Raw genomic sequence first — 18272 nt, forward strand, 5'->3', positions numbered from 1 at the left:
TTTGCTGCCTCATGGGAGTTGTGCATGGAGAAAAGCGTACTAATTAGATGCTAATTCTAATTCAAAACCTTCTTATCTCTTCAGTGCAAGGGATTGAAGATCTCATCCAGGTCTCTTGCAAATGCCATTTGTTACAAGACATATCATTATTCATTCAAAGAGAAGTTGGGATGTTGCCTTTAGGCCTGAATACTTTCAGCACTGTAGGACTAAAACTTTTGCCTAGTATTGTGTTGCACAAGATCTAAGGTAGTCTTTTTTCTGCCAAGCATGTCATGTATTGCATAATAGGATGTTGGCTCAAACAGAATTCTCTCAAGATATCTTAGCCTGACTTCCAGTGAGTTCCCAAGGGAGATTTAGAACAGGCCAGTTTATGCATTCCTTTCCTTGATGCAATGTGTAGCATTCTTTAATCATACATTTCATGTTGGTCTTAAGCTTTAATGTTTGTACATCTAAGGTGTACTTAATATTGTGTTGTGTTTATTTAATGAGAAATCCCTTGAATCCTTTCAGCTCCGCCTTCCCTCTCCACCGCTAAGATGTCCTGCTGCTCCAATTGTTGCTGCTCTCCCTCCTGCTGCAAGTGCTGCTGCTGCCCCTGCTGCTGCTGCTGTCCTTGCTGTTGCTGCACTCCTTGCTGCTGCTGCTCTTCCCCCTGCTGCTGCAACTCTTGCGGCTGTGGTTCCTGTGGTTGTGGCTGTTGTGGCTGTGGTTCCTGTTGCTGCTATCCTAAGCAAGGCTGCTGCTGAAGAAGTTCAGTGAAGGGTTGAGAGCTGCTGCTTCCACCGTGCTGGTGGACTCCTTTGATTCATCTCTTCCTGTGCCTTAAGTTCAACCCTTCTTTCTTCTCATCTCCTTCTTACTTTGCTTTGTTTTCCTTCAAGGAGGCATGCTAGTTGTCTTCTCTTTATCATCATGGTGGTCCTGGGGGTCATTCTCTTTTCATCTCTTTGAATAACTCCTCTATGGGGGAGAAATATGTTCATACAGCAGTTAATAAAGATTCTAAAGCACAGTAGAGTGTTCTTGTGTTCCTTTGCCTTGAGATGGGAAATGCGTCATAGATCCTACATAAGTCATCTGCTTGGCAAGCATCTCCAGCTGAAGGGCTGTTTGCCTACAAAGGATCAGAAGCTGAGTTCTTGAGGAGCACATCTCCATCTCTCACACATTATTGGGAAGGGGGCCATATCTCACTGGAAGGGCACATGCATGACACACATAACATCCCAGGTTCACTAGCTATTATCTCTCCTTGAATTAATGGGTCTAGTGAACACAAGGAAGAGCAAGGTCCTTTGTCTGAGATCTCGGACAGATGCCCATCAAAGGCACCTGTCTGGTATGTAACAGCAGAGAATTCTAAAAATAGGTGCTGCCTCCACAAAACCTGATTTAATCAGTGTGTGGTAGGGATTTCCTGATAGGTGCTATCTGCAGGAGGCACTGTCTCATAGGAGCCAACTCCTATGAAGCCCCCCCCAAGAAAATATTTTAGGGGGCTGGGCTCCCCCAAGTTGAGGGGCATTGCCATTCAAATGGTGTGTGTGCATTCATGTGGGTTGGGGCATATCTAGGCCTCCACAATATTTTATTCAAGTTGGCATCCCTGATCTTCCTCCTGCAAACCACATTGATTGGATGACTATGAAAGGGAAGAGGTGATAATTTAAACTGCATCCTATTGAGTTCTACTTGTGGATCCAGCCTAATATATTTTGATAATGTTGATGAAAGCAACTGTTTCGACCACCCCATCTCCTTTAAGATCTCTTCTCAAATTCCTCCATTGCTTCGCTGATCGTTTCATTGCCCAGAAGGTGAAGGAAGGAACCAGACAATCATCCATATTGGAACTGGTCATCACCAATAGGCAGGAATTGATCTTTGAATTGGAAGTACTGGGGACCTTGGAAGGATCATGCCCTCTTGGGTTTCATGATACACAGACAAGGGAAATCTGGATGTATTTGGAGATGCACTTTGGCTTTAAGAGGGCTGATTTCAAAAAGCTTAAGTAATTGTTGGGTAAGATCCCATGGTAAGAAAAACTCAAAGAGAAGGGAGTCCAGGAGGGATGGGAGCTTCTTCAAGGTGAAATCCTGAAGCCAGAAATGCAGACAATACCAAAAAGAAAGAAAAGTTGGAGGCATCTAAAGAAACCAGTGTGGATGTCTAAGTGTAAACAGAAGAGCTAGGATTCCAGAAGGGCATGTGTGCTAAATGGAAGAAAGGGGGAATTATAACAGAAGGGTATACACAAGTAGTGAGCAGTTGCAAGATAAAGGTCACGCAGGCTGAAGCTCAGAATCTTATTAGAGAGTTTAAGAATTATAAAAGAGGCTTCTTTGACTGTGTTTGAAGAAGAGGAAGGAAAAGCAAGTAGTAGTTCCTGTGCATGGATAAGATGAAGAAAGCTATGGAAAGCAGAACTGCTCAACACCTACGTTGCTCTCCTCCCCACCTAAAATTAAAGCTGTACTTAACCTGCAAGCATGATAAATGGAGCAAAGAGGGAGCTGCAGCCTCAGTTAGGAAAAGTGGTGGCAAGGGAACACTACTTGAAATGGATTCAAAATGGCAAGGCCTGATGAGCTGTGCCCAAGGTACTGAAGGAGCTTGCAGATATAACCGCAAAGCCTTTGTCCATAATTTTTGAGAATTCTTGAAGAGAATATGAGGTCCCTGCAGCCTGGAGAAGGGCAGATGCTGTTCCCATCTTCAAAAGGGGGGTGGGAGAGGAGGGAAGAAGACCCAGAAAACTACTGACTGGTCAGCTTGAGAGCAATACCAGGAAAAATCCTAGAAAAGTCCTATTTAACATATAATTAAATAGTCGGACTGTGAACACTTAGGAAAGCATTCTTTGATTAATCGAGTCCTCCTCACAGAGGGCACGTGTTGTGGTGAGATCATAAGGACTGACCTCACTGTTTCTGTGGCTGGGAGTGATTGGATAGCCACAACAACCTGACTGGTGGTCTCTCATTAACCGTCAAGGTTTAATGTAGAGCTTCTCATTCATGATTCGTGCCTCATGGATTGCGGAAGGGTTCGCTGAGACCTATAAAAGGACCACAATCCTGGAGTTCTTCATTCCATTCACCCTCTGGATCCAATATCCACACACCAATTCCTATAGTCAACAAAGGTAAGCTTGTTTCCAAACATTTAATCATTCTTCTTGTTGTCTTCATTGCAGGGAAATGAGAATTCTGAGCAGGTACTCCAGTGGCTCTGGTCTTGCAAAATCATTCTGAACGAAACGTGCACTGGAGCTAACAGTCTCAAAACTGGATTTTTTTAGTGTTCCAGATTTCAGCATCTCAACTGGCATATTTTATTTCATAAAGCTAAAGTGTTTTCTATAACTGACTTTTTATAGGTTCGTTGGCAGCTACTGGGTGGCCTTGGGCTAGTCACACTTCTTTGAAGTCTCTCAGCCCCACTCACCTCACAGAGTGTTTGTTGTGGGGAGGAAGGGAAAGGAGAATGTTAGCCGCTTTGAGACTCCTTCAGGTAGTGATAAAGCGGGATATCAAATCCAAACTCCTCCTCCTCTTCTTCTACTAGGCTAATGAGGAATGACACCCTGTCCTTACCATCGTGGAATTCAGCCCCTTGGAGGCTTAGGAAATACAAGCAGGCTATTTTGAAGGCCACATCTCTGAAGGCTTTCCTGAAAATCAGGGCGGGGGGTATGAGGCTCTTGGACGTCTGCCTCCCATATACCTCTCTCAGCTGCCTGGACTAGCCCCTCGCACTCCTTCCAACCTGGTTAGTGGCAGTTTCAACTCCTGATTTTGCTGCCAAAGTACCTGATAAGGATCTGCAGGCGGGTTCTTTCTTTCGATTGCACCCGCCTGCACAGCCGTGGGGAGCTGTAGTTGTTCTTCCATTATCGGCTCTTTCCACAGCCAACTAAGGCAAAGAACTTAGAGAAGGGTCATTCTTTTTTTTTTTATAAATATTTATTAAGATTTTTGGGTACAAATACATAAATAATAAACTGCTTTACTTATATAACATACTTTCTTCACTTCTTTGGACTCCCTCACGTCTCCCGCTCCCACTTACATTGTAGAAAGGTTTTTCCAAGCAAATTATCATCTTGTTTACAATCTTCTATTCACTCATTTAAATACAGTCTAACAGTTCTCCAAAAAAGAGTTTATACTTTCTTTAATCTCACTTATCGTCAAATTCAGATCTAATTTAGTGGTGGGCACTTATTTATGATCTAGCATCCTTCTTAACATTCAACCAAATCACAATATCTTTGTAGATAAATCTTAAATTTCTTCCAGTCTTCTTCAACCCTCTCTTCTCCCAGGTCTCGGATTCTGCCAGTCATCTCGGCCAGTTGCATGTAGTCCATCAGCTGCGTCTTAGAGACGGCAGCACATATACTAAAATTGGAACGATACAGAGAAGATAGAGAAGGGTCATTCTGTCAGGAGTCCAGGTTCCCAGCTTGAGAACACAGTGAGGGTAGATAATTACAAAGGAGGATTTCTAGCAAAAACCAACAGATAGCTCTGGATGGCTCTAACAAAGCCTCCAGCGTCATTACTCATGATGGCCCTTCTGAAAATTCCTTTGTTTGTTGTTTAGTCATTTAGTCGTGTCCGACTCTTCATGGCCCCATGGACCAGAGCACGCCAGGCGCTCCTGTCTTCCACTGCCTCCTGCAGTTTGGTCAAACTCCTTCTGGTATCTAAATAATATATTGAAATGACGCCCCTTGTGTCTTTTGTTTTGCTTCCTATCTAGAAGCCCTCCCACTCGCCGAGTCCTCAGAGAGATTGGATTAGTGCCAACCGCTTCCTTTTTCGATCAACTGTCTCCTTGTCTGTCCGTGCCCATTTGAGCTTCCAGCGCACTTTGGCCATGTTCTAGGCTGCTCTCAGCTACTGTCTTATCAGCTCGCCCATCAAGGTCAGGAAGAGCCGATTTCTGCAGCTGCCGGCTCTCCTCTGCCTGCCTAACATCAAAGCCTCCCTGTTCCTGGCTGCTTTCTGCACTTGGCTGCAAACCCTCTGTAGTGAAGTTGGTGGAGGGTGGAGACATAAGAATAGGCCTTCCCAGTGGCGGCTCTCCCTATGTCTAATGCTTTCCCCAAGGAGGCATCCCTGTCACCATCATTATTTACAAATAATTTTTTCATTCACTTATACTATTGGACCTTAATATTCTGCTCATCTTTTAGTAGGGTGAGGCTGAGTCAGATTTTTTTATACATATTCCTCTTGCTTTAATTGTTGTTATACCTTTTTATATATAAATCATTTTTATTGGTTTTATAAAACCAAAGTACAAATAAACACAAACTAATAAGAACATATCTGTATAAGGAGATTCTCCAAATCTAGAGACTTCCCTCCATGGAGTCTTGTTTAGAGCGTCTACAGCTGCATCCATGCTCCAATTTTTATATCAAAGCATATTGTCCTTAATATTCTTTTACCCTATGAGTGAGACAGAATCCTGCTCTTGTTTCCATCTGTTTACATTGGTTTCCTAAATAACTTAGACATTTCCCCCATTCTTTTATAAAGCTTTTATCCTCTTGGTTTCTGGGTTTTCCAGTCAGCTTTGCCATCTCACTGAATTCCATCAGCTTGGTTGCTATTCTTCTCTGGTGAGGACTTCTTTCCAACTCATTTGTCATTTTAATGAAAGGTGTGGATATAGCCAAAGGAGATGATTGGATGTGCTGTGCTTGAAAGACATCTCCATTGCTACTTAGTCATGAAGGTGTCACTCTTTAGTGGGGCTGAACCGCAGTTGAACCAGCCCTGACAGGGTGGCATGCATGTGCTCTCCCAATGAGATATGGCCCCCTTTCCAATATTGTACGTGAGGTGGAGATAAGCTCCCCAGGAGCTCAGTCAGTGATCCTTTCTAGGCTGGGAGCTCTTCAGCTGGAGATACTTAGAGAATGCAAAGCAGATCACCTATTTGGGGATCTATGCCGTATTCTGCATCTCAAGGCAAATGAACACAACAAGGCTATGTACCATGCTTTAGAATTTTTATTAATTGCCACAGGGAAAGGTTTTCTTTTCACAGAGGAGTTATTCAAGGAGGTGAAAGAAAAATACTCCCTGGACAACCAAGGTGATAAAGAGAAGACAACTGGCATGCCTCCTTGAAGGAAAACAAACAAAGTAAGAAGGAGATGAGAAGAATCCAGGGTTGTAGAAGGAGGCAGGAATAAACTTAAGGCACAGGAACAGATGAATCCAAGGAGTCCACCAGCATGGAGGAGGCAGCAGCTCTCAACCCTTCACTGAACTTCTTCAGCAGCAGCCTTGCTTAGGATAGCAGCAACAGGAACCACAGCCACAACAGCCACAACCACAGGAACCACAGCCGCAAGAGTTGCAGCAGCAGGGGGAAGAGCAGCAGCAGCAAGGAACACAGCAACAGCTAGGACTGCAACAGCAGCAGGGGCAGCAGCAGCACTTGCAGCAGCAGGGAGAGCAGCAACAATTGGAGCAGCAGGACATCTTAGCGGTGGAGAGGGAAGGCGGAGCTGAAAGGATTCAAGGGATTTCCCATTAAGCAAGTACAACGTCCTCAGGCATATTAAAACCCTGTAGACAGATGCTCTGCATTCAGGTGACCAGAAAAGACATAATTTTCACATCTTGTTTCCCTCTGAGTGATCCTAAAAGTACATTTTGGTTAGCAATATTCCAACATTTCTGCTGGGATGCAGTGTTGTCTTGGCTATGCATCTCTACCCTTCTGCTTATCTGGAGCATTTATCCTTTATTCTTGCTCAGGTGTCAGGTGTGCTGTGCCATTTCAGCAATTGCACAACAGACTGTTCAGGAACCACCTCCTTCTCCACTGGGAGCCACAGGCCATGCTGGTTTCCTCATGAACACACATGTTTGACAGATGAATTATATTCAACCATTATAGTTGTAGATCAATATGAAATGTGTGATTGGTCATTAAAGCCCCTGTCCCACCCCCCATTTTAGATCCTGTGCAAGACGATAGTAGGCAAATTTCTAGTCCTAAAATGCTGAGAGAATTGAAGCCTGAAGGCAGGATCCTAGCTTCTCTGTGAATGAGTTAAGGCATGTTTTGTATCCAGAAGACCTTTTTGAGATCTTGAATTCCTTGTGTCCAAGAGAGTCTTGAATTTGAATTAGCATCTAAGAAATCATGCTTTTGTCCACGTACAACTCCCCATGTGGCAGGAGGCCAAGATTTGTCACCAAGAGTAAGATAAATAGTGAGCAAGATGAAGTGAAATACCAGAGCTGTTAGACTACATCCTCAAGACCTCAAGCTCTCCTGAAATCTAGGGTACCAAAAGAATGAAGAGATAGTGGGACAGAACATACCTTTTTCAGTAATAAGAACTGGTGTGGATGTTGGATCCAGTGAGTGAGTGAAGAACTCCTGAATGGGGGGCCTTTATATACACCTCTGTGAATCCTTCCGCAAGCAATTATGAATCACGCAATGATGACAAGTTCTTCATTAAACCTTAATATGGGCCTCTACCACACAATCATCTGGTGCGTGATCCTTGACTGTGTCCACATTCTTCCTTTCTGAAGTCAGGTGATGAAGGCTATTCTGCAGTAGTAACACTCTAATTCTCCCTTCTGTCCAAAGGGGGCACTTATGGGATTGCTTGAAATCAAATATGTTAGGATGAACAGGCATCATATGGGCTTCTCTCAAAGATCTTATGCCTGGATTGAAACCACTGCTAGTCACACTCAGAGCAGGCCCATTAAAGTCCATAGAAATGGCTAACTTAGGTTTGCCTACTCTAAGTAGAACTCAGCTGGATGCAAGCCAATTGCTTTTGTATGGTTCAGATGTCAGGTGAAAATTAGGCTGTGGAGCCCAAGTGTTCGTCTAGCAATTATTTTTTACTGTAATGAACATTTGTTAAAGCTACATATTAAATAAAAACATGTGCAACTTCTATCATTCACTGTCCTGCTCAGCTCCTTAAAAAATAAAAATAAATAATAAATGGCACATGCTATTGACATCTGCTCATTGCTGATAAATATGTGTTATGAGGATCAAATTCCAAGACCTGGGAATACAATCGTCAGGTGCTTTGAGCTTGAGGCAGGAAGTACAGTCAGAAGATCTGGAGAATTTTTCCTGGCTAAAAACACAACAGTGCAGGGTCTCAATGAGAAGCTCTCATTATTTCCGTTCATCATAGCATAATTATTTTAAAACAAATCCCATAAGTGCCCCTTCATCTGGCCTGAGAATTACAGTGTTTCCAGAATGCAGTTTAAATTTTTTCTGTATTTATATAGATAAATAATAGGGGTTGTGAATACAGTCACAGATCACGCACCAGCTAATAATGTGTGGTGGAGGCCAACGTCAAGGTTTAATGTAGAGCTTCTCATTCATGAGTAGAGCCTCATGGATTGTGGAAGGGTTCACAGAGCCATATAAAAGGACCACAATCCTGGAGTTCTTCATTCACTCTCTGGATCCAATATCCACACACCAATTCCTATAGTCAACAAAGGTAAGCTTGTCTCCAAATATTTATTCATTCTTCTTGTTTCCTTCATTGCAGGGAAACGAATATTCTGAGCAGGTACTCCAGTGGCTCTGGTCTTGCAAAATCATTCTGAACGGAATGCACACAGTCGATATCAGTCTCAAAACTGGATTTTTTTTAGTGTTTCAGATTTCAGCATCTCAACTGGCATATTTTATTTCATAATGCTAAAGTGTTTTGTATAACTGACTTTTTATAGGTTCGTTGGCATGGTAAAGGCCAAAGTAGATGGTACCATCGAATTATCTCTTCACCATATCTGTTTCATGGATTTGCAATTTTTAGTTCTGAGGACTGACCATTTAAGCCGTCTTTGGGCTGTTAACTGGAGTCCTCAGGGCAACCATGAAGTAGTGACTTCCCTGGAGATAATAACTTTTTCACATATCATCTGAAGAATATTTCATGCATTTTAGATACATAGATATATATAATAATTGATGTCAGCAGCATAAAAAATGTAACAGATAGATATAACCAGCCCGTATGCATCCAGCTAAGGTAGAATCTGGATTTCCTCTAGGCTGTTGTTTATTTTATACTTGAGGAAACCTCTGAGATCCCCTTAACACAGAAAGCAAAATAGTCCTGGATTTACAATGAAGGCCGAATCACTATTGAATTCTTGGTTGGACAAATTGGTCCATTTCAGCATTCATCAGGCAGATGTTTCTCCCATGCTTTATACAGCAAGCAAAACTTAGTTGAATATAGGGAAATTATTTCAGCTGTGTCACAAGAAGGAGGAAAGGGTGTGAAATAGGCAGCTCTTAATGCAAAGCACCAGTAAAATGTGTCTTCAACACATCAAACAATGTGGTGCTTAGTTAACTGGTGATCCCTTGATTTCCTGCAGCTCAAGCTTCCTTCTCTTCCTCAAGATGTCCTGCTGTTGCAAGTGTGGCTGCTCTCCTTGCTGCTGCAAGCAGTGTTGCTGCTCCCCCTGTTGCTGCAAGCAGTGTTGCTGCTCCCCCTGTTGCTGCAAGCAGTGTTGCTGCTCCCCCTGCTGTTGCTGCAAGAAGTGTTGCTGCTCCCCTTGCTGCTGCTGTTCCCCCAGCTGTTGCTGCTCCCCCTGCTGCTGCTGTTCCCCCTGCTGTGGTTCCGGGTGCTGTGGGTCTTCCTGCTGTGGCTGCAAATGCTGAAGAACCCCAAGGGGAGCTCTGAATGCAAACAGGGAGTCTACAGCATACAGTCCAATGAACAATCCCACCATCAGGAGCTCTGGTGTCAAGGCTGCTGGTTGACTGCTTGCACTCATCTTCCTGATTCACTCGGCCATTCTCTAACAAGGAAGACATTTGAAATGTGTGTGACTCTCTTTTCCTCGCTCTTTTCTATCTCTGCTACATTTCTGAACCTTCTGCTATTGTAGAATCTACCTGCTCCCATGGCAACAAATAAAATGATAAAGCATCTCTTATAGTTTGGTGTATCTTTCCTTTAAATTCGTGTGAGAGGAGACTTCTGGATAACTGTTGAAACTGTCACACTCCCAAGAATATAATTCCCAACAAATTCCTCACTTTTCTTCACTAATCATTTCATTGCCCAGAAGGTGAAGGAAGCAGCAAGGAGATTATCTATATTGGAACTGGTCCTTACCAACTGGCAGGAATTCATCATTGAATTAGAAGTACTGGGGACCTGGGAAGGAACTGATCATGTCTTCTTGGGTTTCATGATACAGAGTCATGGGAAATCTGGATGTATTTGAAAATGGGTGAGATCCCATGGTCAGAAAAACTCAAAGAGAAGGGAGGGATGGAAGTTTCTTAAAGGTGAAATATTGAAGGCACAAAGACAGAGAATACCAACAAGTTCCATACAATTGCAGACTATTACAACACGAAAGAAAAGTTGGAGTCCTCTAAAGAAATCAGTGGCTTATAGATGAAATTTCAGAAGGGCATATCTGCTAAATGGAGGAAATGAGGAATCATGAAGGAAGGGTATACACCTTCCTTCCAACAGTTGTGGTTCGAGGACCCGATTCCCCCAAAGTGGAATGAATACACAAGGACACGTAATATTAGGTTAATGGGCAAGAAAAGGCCACAACTTTATTGATTACAGCAAGTGAAAAAGGTATTGGTTTAGGCATTGGATTACGTCAGCTGACTGACTCCACCCCCTCAAAGAGGGGTGAGTCAGAAACAAGTGGGTTTATTCACCAGTAGGTGGAGCCTGTTGATGCTAATCCAACTATAGGCTCTCCCCTGATGTCACCGAGAGTCGTGCCATGGCCTCCCGCCAAGCAGGCATCGGACTGAATACACGACCGCCAGATTCCTTTAATGGAATACCCAAAAATTGAAGGCATAGGCGATGGCCACACCTAGCTCTTCGACACCACAACACATTATTCCAATTCCCTACCTACCCACCAATACCACAAAAATTATGACGATTGCTACGAAGTAGGCGAAAAAACCAAAAAGCCTAATGCCAAATGGAAAAATTCCTACCAGTCCCCCCCGGACAACCTGGGCGACCAACCTAAGGTCCATAGCAAGGCCAAGGAAAACTAAGACCCTGAGCTAAAAGGGAGTGGAGGGTGGGTGACTCGCGACGGGACGACGATTGAGGCCGAGGAGGGGCTGGTGCCGCAGCATATAGGCTGCCGTACACGCCCCCTCGGAGACACCTGCTTGGGTGCCTGCCGATGGGCGTGGGCGCCAGCCAGGTGAGTGGAAGGCAGGGGGCTAATGCCCCCTGCTAAAGGTGGAGCTCGGGTTCCCGCCCACAACCACTCCCCTCTCTTCCAGGAGGAGAGTCTTTGCAGGATGAAGGTCAGGCAAGCAAAAGCTCCAAATGACCTCGGTCTTGCAAAAGAGGTGAAACTGCTGAACCCCTACATTGTCCCTCTCTTCACTTATTATTAAAGCAGAACCTAACCTGGTGACAACAGGATAAAAGGTGCAAGGAAGGAACTGCAGCCTCAGGTAGGAAAAGAGGTGGCAAAGGAACACCAACTACTTTAAATGGATTCAAATTGGCAAGGCCTGATGAGGTGCGCCCAAGGGTACCAAAGGAGCTTACAGATATAACCACAGAGCCTCTGTCCATAATTTTTGAGACTCCATGGAGGAAATTGAGATCCCTGCAGACTGGACAAGGGCAGATGCTGTTCCCATCTTCAAACAGTTTGTATGTGGGGAGAAGACTCACGTAGCTACAGACTGGTCAGCTTGACATCAATACCAGGAAAGATTATAGCACGGATAATTAAACAGTTGGCCTATGACCACATAGAAAAGGATGTTGCGATTACTAAGACTCAACATGGATTTCTCAAAATATTGTTCATACCAGATGAATCTCAATTCTTTTATTGATAGATTAGCTTGGTGGATGACAGGGCTGCTGCAGAAATAGTGTACATTGATTTAACTAAGGCTTTGGAGAAAGTCCCCCATGGCAGTTGTAGTGTTTTGATGATGGGATGGAGATGGAGAACCTGCCACCAGAAATTCATAGAATAATAGAATCATAGAATTGGAGGAATCATAGAATTGGGAAGAAACCCCAAAGGGCATTTAGGAAGGAAGGATTGTAGCTCCATGATAGAGCATCTATTTTGCATGCAGAAAAGTCTAAGTTCATCTCCGGAGAGCTGATGCCAGTCAGTGTCCATCTTATAAAGAAATGCCTCCATGCAAAATGGGTAAATTATTGGAATTTTGAGAGTATTTTGTTTGTTTGTTAAATAATTGAAGGATGGAGGGATATTGAGGCTGACTAGAACTAGTAGCCATTTGAGTCTACTTATCCTCAGCCTACCAGGTAAATTCCCAGCCTCCCATCAGTTGGGGTAATGTGAGATCATGTGTGTATTTGTGTGTGTTTTACCTTTCATTGTCTAAAAGCTGACTGCTAGAATATCTCAGAGAGGAAGAAGGTCTTCATGCAGTGCATAGCTAAAACAATGAAAGGTGCTCCCACGGGAGGCTGTGTTGACCACCAACCTAGATGGCTTTAAAGCAGGAGTTGACAAATTCATGGAGGCGGAATTTTCCAGAGCTACTAACCATAATGGCTGTGCAATGTCTCCAAGTTTTAGGCAGTAATGGTTCTTAATACCAGTTGCTGGAAACCACAGTGCTCTTGTGTTTGTGTTCTGATTGTGTGCCATAGGCCAGGGGTGGCCAGCTCCCAAGAGACTGTGATCTACACACAGGGGTTGAGGTCAAAGTTGTTGAGTTTTTTAAGGGAGAAGGTAAAATGTTGAGCTTTTTTTAGGGGAGCCACAGTTGTTCAGAGTCTTTTGGGGGAGCCAGTGATCTACCACAGATATCCAGTGATCTACTGGTAGATTATGATCTACCTGTTGGACATGCCTGCTATAGGCATCTGGCTCGCCATTGTGAGGACAGGATGCAAGACCAGACAGGCCATTGATTTGATTGAGCAAGCTCTTCTTAGAATCATGGAATCTTAGAGTTGGAAGGGAGCCAAGGGTCACCATGTCCAACCCCATGTTTGTATGTTCTTAAATTACCTGGAACACAGTCATAAGGACAGAAATAGACTGCTCCAAATGACCCCTCCAGAAGAATAAACCAACTAGTTTCTTCCACTACCAAACAGTTTCCTACAGTGACTCCATTGAGATGTCTTCAGGAAGAATGTAAGCACAGGTTGGAAGTGAGCAACACTGCTGCTCAAGATTTTCCTAACTGCAGATGTCAGTGGTTGAACCTTACAGAACAGTTGCTCTGCTATTGCTTCTATACCATATATGTGAATGGTCCAATGATATGGTTGGTCCACCTACCCCAGAACCATCTACCTACATCATCTTGGAGTAGTCCTTCAATAACTCAAGCAGCAGTGCATTTTTCCCAATCCCCCTGGATCATTCAATGCCATCGATTGGGGTAGGGTATGGTGTACATTGAAAGTAGTGCTGCTCACACACATTGAACCTCCCCTCAATTCAATTTAAGGTGAAGATAAAACAAGACTTTAGGAGATTGTTTGCCATTTTATTAGTTGTCATGCAAGCAGGTACATTGTACAATAAAAGAAGAATTAGAAATGTAGAAGAGAGAGAAAGAGAAAGAGTCACACACATTGAGAGAGTCATGATGACACCATGGGAAATGCCTCGTTAGAGATGGCTCCTAGGAGAACATCCAGGTGAGTCAAAGAGTGCAGAACTAAAAGAGGAGAAGAAGACACAACTTGAGGATTAAACACATTCCAGAGAGATATATAGTCTGAATGTGAAGAATCAAGCAGTAGCCCTTGCAGTCAGTACTCATGGTGGTGGGATTATTCAATGGACTATCAATTGTAGATTCCCTGTAAACATTGAGAGCTTCCCTTGGGGTTCTTCAACATTTGCCTTGCTTAGGATAGCAGCATTTGCAGCCACAGCAGGAAGAGCCACAGCACCCGGAACCACAGCAGGGGGAAGAGCAGCAGCAGGGGGAAGAGCAGCATTGCTTGCAACAACAGGGGGAGGAACAACACTGCTTGCAACAGCTGCAGCCGCAGCAGGGAGAACAGCAGCACTGCTTGCAGCAGCAAGGGGAGCAGCCCCACTGGCAACAGCAGGACATCTTGAGGAAGAGAAGGAAGCTTGAGCTGCAGGAAATGAAGGGATCACCAGTTAACTAAGCGCCACATCGTCTGATGTATTAAAGACATGTTTTACTTTTCATTAATCACTGCATATTTCACATACCTTTTCTCCTACTTGTGAGGGAGCTGAAATTATTTGCCTACATTACACAAATATTTGTGTGTCGTATAAAACATGGGAGAAATGTCTGCCTGTTGAGTGTTGAAATGGAGCATTCTATCCAACCAAAAATTCAATCTTGATTTTAACTTCACACTAAATCCTGGGCCATTTTCCCCTTTATGTGAAAGGAAACTCAGATTTGTCCCCCCATTACAAAAGCAATTGGCCCTACAAACAATCTTGATTCTCTCACAGCTCAATACATGTGACATGTTCCCTGGTTATTTGCAGGTGTCACCTTTTTATGTTGTAGGTATCAGTAATTTTAGATGTATACTTGAAATATATTATGGGAGGAATATTCCTCCTCAGTTGATACGAGAAGAAATTTATATCTCTAGGGAAGTCATTACTATAATAAGGACTCCCTTCAGCAGCCCAAAGGCAGGGGAACTGGTCAGTCCTCAAAACTACAACTTATGAAAATGTAGCATCCATCACACAGATTTGTTGAAGAGATAAATAGATGATCCGATCAAGTAAAACCCAAAGAACCTGCAAGGAGTCTGTTATTTAAAACAGCATGGATCTATGTATTAAAATATGCCGGTTGAGATGCTGAAATCTGAAATGCTAACAGAATCCAAATTGGGAGAGTGTTGGCCCCTCTGTTCATTTGATTCAGATGCATTTCACAAGACCAGAGTCACTGGCCTCCCTCAAACCTTCAGCTCCCCTGCAGTAAATAGGAAGAATGCATAAATATTGGAAACGAGCTTACCTTTGTTCAGTATAGGAGGTGCTGTGTGGATATTGGATCCAGTGTGTTGATGAAGTATTCCAAGAATGTGGATCTTTTTATATACCTCTGTCAACCCTTCACAATCCATGATGCACAACTGAAGAATTAAATGGTCTGCATTAAACCTTGATGCTGCCCCACACCGTCATCTGGGGCATGACCTCTGACTGTATTCACAACCCCCCTTTTTAAAGTATATGATTAAAACTGCATTCTGGAAACACTGTAATTCTCAGCCCTGATTAAAGGGGCAGTTATGGGATTGTTTTTAAAAACAATTATGCTGAGATGAATGGGTGCCGTGGGAGTTTCTCATCGTGATCCAACACCTTCTTTTACCAGGAAATACCGTCGGATCTTCTGACTCTACCTCCCGCCCCAAGCTCAAGGATCTGACGTTTGGATCCATGGGACGTTATTTGATCCTCATAACACATATTTATCAGCAATGAGCAAACAGGAATAGTATTTCCCACCGTTTTGTGGCTGTTTGGTTAGCTTAGCAGGAGGGTGAACAATAGCAGTCCCATTTTTAAAAATTTTATATGTGGCTTTCACATATGTTTACTACAGCAAAAAATAAGTGCTAGATTACTGCAGTACATTTGGGTTACCTCTGATGCCTGTCTTCCAGGATTCTGTCACACAGAAAGCATATCACAGCCTAATTTGCACCAGACATCTGAGCCATGCAAAAGTAATTGGCATGTATCCAGAAGTTCGACTTAGAGTAGTAGCGCTGAAATGAATAAACCAAAGTCAGCCATGTCTATGAACTTTAATGGGCCTGCCCTGAGTACATGTTGCATGCTGCACACAGAAAGAATGTCCTAAAGGTTTGGTCCACAGGTAAATGATTTAAAAGCTAATACCCTATGGCATCAGATCTCAGAGAGAAACACATATGATGCCTGTTCATCTGAACATAATTGATTTGAAGCAATTCCATAAGTGCCCCCTTTGGACAGAACTGGGAATTACAGTGTTGCAACTGCAGAATAACTTTAATCACCTGCCTTTAAAATGGACGGATGTGGACAGAGTCAAGAATCACGCACCTGATGATTGTGTGGTAGAGGACTTTTAATAAAGACCTCATCATCATTGAGTCGTGCATAATTGCTTGCAGAAGGATTCACAGAGGTGTATATAAAGGCCCACCATTCAGGAGTTCTTCACTCACTCACTGGATCCAACATCCACACCAAATTTTATCACTGAAAAAGGTATGTTCTGTCTTCATTCTTTTGGTTCCTTTGATTTCAGGAGACCTTCAGGTCTTGAGGATGTAGTCTAACAGCTCCAGTTTTGCATTGAAACTGGTTCACTATATTTCTTATTCTTGGTGAACAATCTTGTTTTGCTGCCTCATGGGAGTTGTGCATGGAGAAAAGCGTACTAATTAGATGCTAATTCTAATTCAAAGCCTTCTTATCTCTTCAGTGCAAGGGATTGAAGATCTCATCCAGGTCTCTTGCAAATGCCATTTGTTACAAGACATGTCATTATTCATTCAAAGAGAAGTTGGGATGTTGCCTTTAGGCCTGAATACTTTCAGCACTGTAGGACTAAAACTTTTGCCTAGTATTGTGTTGCACAAGATCTAAGGTAGTCTTTTTTCTGCCAAGCATGTCATGTATTGCATAATAGGATGTTGGCGGCTCAAACAGAATTTTCTCAAGATATCTTAGCCTGACTTCCAGTGAGTTCCCAAGGGAGATTTAGAACAGGCCAGTTTATGCATTCCTTTCCTTGATGCAATGTGTAGCATTCTTTAATCATACATTTCTTGTTGGTCTTAAGCTGTAATGTTCGCATATCAATGGCGTCCTTAATATTGTGTTGTGTTTGCTTAATGAGAAATCCCTTGAATCCTTTCAGCTCCGCCTTCCCTCTCCACCGCTAAGATGTCCTGCTGCTCCAATTGTTGCTGCTCTCCCTCCTGCTGCAAGTGCTGCTGCTGCCCCTGCTGCTGCTGCTGTCCTTCCTGTTGCTGCACTCCTTGCTGCTGCTGCTCTTCCCCCTGCTGCTGCAACTCTTGCGGCTGTGGTTCCTGTGGTTGTGGCTGTTGTGGCTGTGGTTTCTGTTGCTGCTATCCTAAGCAAGGCTGCTGCTGAAGAAGTTCAGTGAAGTGTTGAGAGCTGCTGCCTCCAACGTGCTGGTGGACTCCTTTGATTCATCTCTTCCTGTACCTTAAGTTCATTCCTGCCTCCTTCTACAACCCTGGATTCTTCTCATCTCCTTCTTACTTTGCTTTGTTTTCCTTCAAGGAGGCATGCTAGTTGTCTTCTCTTTATCATCATGGTGGTCCTGGGGGTCATTCTCTTTTCATCTCTTTGAATAACTCCTCTATGGGGGAGAAATATGTTCATACAGCAGTTAATAAAGATTCTAAAGCACAGTAGAGTGTTCTTGTGTTCCTTTGCCTTGAGATGGGAAATGCGTCATAGATCCTACATAAGTCATCTGCTTGGCAAGCATCTCCAGCTGAAGGGCTGTTCGCCTAGAAAGGATCAGAAGCTGAGTTCTTGAGGAGCACATCTCCATCTCTCACACATTATTGGGAAGGGGGCCATATCTCATTGGAAGGGCACATGCATGACACACATAACATCCCAGGTTCACTAGCTATTATCTCTCCTTGAATTAATGGGTGTAGTGAACACAAGGAAGAGCAAGGTCCTTTGTCTGAGATCTTGGACAGATGCCCATCAAAGGCACCTGTCTGGTATGTAACAGCAGAGAATTCTAAAAATAGGTGCTGCCTCCACAAAACCTGATTAAATCAGTGTGTGGTAGGGATTTCCTGATAGGTGCTATCTGCAGGAGGCACTGTCTCATAGGAGCCAACTCCTATGAAGCCCCCCCAAGAAAATATTTTAGGGGGCTGGGCTCCCCCAAGTTGAGGGGCATTGCCATTCAAATGGTGTGTGTGCATTCATGTGGGTTGGGGCATATCTAGGCCTCCACAATATTTTATTCAAGTTGGCATCCCTGATCTTCCTCCTGCAAACCACATTGATTGGATGACTATGAAAGGGAAGAGGTGATAATTTAAACTGCATCCTATTGAGTTCTACTTGTGGATCCAGCCTAATATATTTTGATAATGTTGATGAAAGCAACTGTTTCGACCACCCCATCTCCTTTAAGATCTCTTCTCAAATTCCTCCGTTGCTTCGCTGATCGTTTCATTGCCCAGAAGG

General features: G+C 43.5%; 3 long non-coding RNA genes across 3 annotated transcripts in view; 2 read left to right on the forward strand and 1 right to left on the reverse strand.

Annotated features, from left to right (window-relative positions):
* The window catches only part of LOC309358747, a 50008-nt gene extending 40292 nt beyond the window's left edge, over positions 1 to 9716 (forward strand). The window contains exon 3 of the long non-coding RNA XR_014163551.1: positions 9633 to 9716. This is a non-coding gene — a long non-coding RNA (uncharacterized lncRNA). The remainder of the gene's footprint in view (positions 1 to 9632) is intronic.
* A 3834-nt stretch (positions 9717 to 13550) lies between these two features.
* Positions 13551 to 15086, reverse strand: LOC309358787. The gene is made up of 2 exons (XR_014163598.1): positions 15046 to 15086; positions 13551 to 14164 (listed from the first exon to the last, which is right to left on the reverse strand). It is a non-coding gene; the product is annotated as an uncharacterized lncRNA (long non-coding RNA).
* Positions 15087 to 16171: 1085 nt separating this feature from the next.
* On the forward strand, positions 16172 to 17470 carry LOC309358759. The gene is made up of 2 exons (XR_014163563.1): positions 16172 to 16292; positions 16948 to 17470. It is a non-coding gene; the product is annotated as an uncharacterized lncRNA (long non-coding RNA).
* Positions 17471 to 18272: the final 802 nt, after the last annotated feature.

The sequence above is a fragment of the Podarcis melisellensis genome, assembly GCF_964234715.1.
Source record: "Podarcis melisellensis genome assembly, chromosome: 16".
Lineage (NCBI taxonomy): Eukaryota > Metazoa > Chordata > Lepidosauria > Squamata > Lacertidae > Podarcis > Podarcis melisellensis.